This window comes from Mus pahari, chromosome 12 (genome assembly GCF_900095145.1).
Source record: "Mus pahari chromosome 12, PAHARI_EIJ_v1.1, whole genome shotgun sequence".
NCBI classification, from domain to species: domain Eukaryota; kingdom Metazoa; phylum Chordata; class Mammalia; order Rodentia; family Muridae; genus Mus; species Mus pahari.
In genome coordinates this window covers 12,925,075-12,927,148 of record NC_034601.1, presented here as the reverse complement: position 1 = coordinate 12,927,148, position 2,074 = coordinate 12,925,075, and the positions used below count along the sequence as shown (strand labels likewise).

Below are 2,074 nucleotides of genomic sequence, written 5' to 3'. Positions count from 1 at the left end.
GGGAGGCAGAGGCAGGTGGATTTGAGTTCGAGGCCAGCCTGGTCTACAAAGTGAGTTCCAGGACAGCCAGGGCTATACAGAGAAACCCTGTCTGAGGGAAAGAAAAAAAAAAAAAAAAAGATACATCAGATTTGGGTAGCATTTCTGTGAAAGCACACAGCTAGCTACAGTGTCTGTAACTTGTTAAAAGTAGGTATGGCTGTGTGTGTCCAAGCTTATTCTCTTAGAAAAGGATTTGGTTCTGTGTTGTCATTGTTCCCTCACAATCAGGGTCCTTTGCTGAGTTGAGTTACTTCTGCACCAGGCAGACCCCCTGGCACTGGCCACAGTTGAGTCTCCTGAGAAGTGATGAAGTGATGACGTGGAGGCTCACAGCCCCTGGGATGCACATGCTTGACCATCTTCCAGCTCTCCTTTATCTTCGTATCTGAGTATGCAGCCCAGCACTGCTGTTTCAGGTTGGGGGTGCTCCCCTCCCTCCAAAGAGCCAGATAGGTTGGGGCAGTTTTCTATTCTTTTGTAAAATATATTTATTAGCTATAAGAATTTCATGCCGGGCGTGGTGGTGCATGCCTTTAATCCCAGCACCCAGCACCCAAAAAAAAAAAAAAAAAAAAAAATTTCATGCAGCATGGTGGTGGCACACACCGTTAATACTAGCACTAAGGAGGCAGATCTCTGGTTTCCAGGCTAGCATGGTCTAAAGAATGAGTTTTAGGAATCCAGGACAGCCAGGACTACAGAGAGAAATGTTACCTTTAAAAGTCTGAGGCTTTTGTTTTGTTTTGTTTTGTTTCATTTCATTTCAGGTATAGTGTTATAATTACTGTTTTTATGATTTGGAAAAGCTTACGGCTTCTTCCTGGAAAACTAATCACTTGTTGTCTTTGTAGCGTGGCTTTGATTCTGATATCTTGGTCAATAATAGCCCTCGATGCCATATTTTCCTATTTCTGTTAACCTGTGGCTATATATAACCACCATTGAAACTTAGTGGGTTACAGCTGCAGAGATGGTTCACTGGATGCTGTTCCTGAGAACTTGGGTTTGTACCCCAGAACCCATACGGTGGAGTTCTGTGACTCTAGTTCCAGGGGATCTAATGTCCTCTTCTGGTTTCCAAGGGTACCAACCAGGCTTGCACAGACATACATGCAGGCACAATGCTAATACATTTAAAAGTTAGTCCATTAATTAATTAATTAAAGGTAAGGTGAGACTGGCTTAAAGTAGCAGGTTATTGCTGCTTCTGTAGATGGGCTGCCTCAGACCGGGCTGGCCACTCTTGGGGCTATTCAGGTACTGTTATTGTGGGGTAAATTGTCCTACTTATCATTCACATGTGTGGCATTTGGTGCTGGCTAGGCACTTGACTCTCTTTGTGCTGCTTATTCTCCATGAAGAGGATTAGACTTCATAGCAATGGAGGGGCTCTAGGATGAAAGCAGAAGCAACAAGTTACCTACAACTCAGTGTAGTGCTAATACTGTTATCATGTCCTTTCTGGATCCTATTGGTCAAACAAGTATGTCCTTAGGCGGGGTGTTCAGGTTGGTAGAGGTGGGTGCATAGGCAGAGGTGCCACTGGCACCAAGTTCCCTTACTGTCTCTATGTGTTTGCCTGAGTGTATATTTGTGCACCATGTACATGCATTGCTGGGGAGCTCAGATGGCATCAAATCTCCTGACTGGCTGTAAATTCTTGTGAAATGCCACATGAATGCTAAGGAACTCAGGTCCTCTGGAGAGCCATCTCTTTAGCCCCTGTCTCTCTACATACTTAGTGTGGCACTATTGTGGCCATACGATAGGTGCTTTTGTGTTCAGCATTGGTGTTTGTCTGGTCTTGTTTCCTGGCTGCTGTGCAGCAGTCATCATCCTATATCACCTTCCCTTTTAATTCCTTGCAATTCTGCATTTCCTAAAGCTATGAAGGGAGCATGACACTTGTTCTTCATAGCATCTGCTTGTTGGTTTCTTCTGCCCATGTCCTTAGGAACATTTTCTTTGTTTTTTTTTTTTTTTTTTTTTTTCTGCCCTGGCTGTCCTGGAACTCACTTTGTAGACTAGGCTG

General features: G+C 44.1%; 1 protein-coding gene across 1 annotated transcript in view; it reads left to right on the top strand.

The window, feature by feature from the left end:
* Ube2l3 (ubiquitin conjugating enzyme E2 L3) overlaps positions 1-2,074 on the top strand; it is a 44,858-nt gene that overhangs the window by 38,622 nt on the left and 4,162 nt on the right. The window lies entirely within an intron of this gene.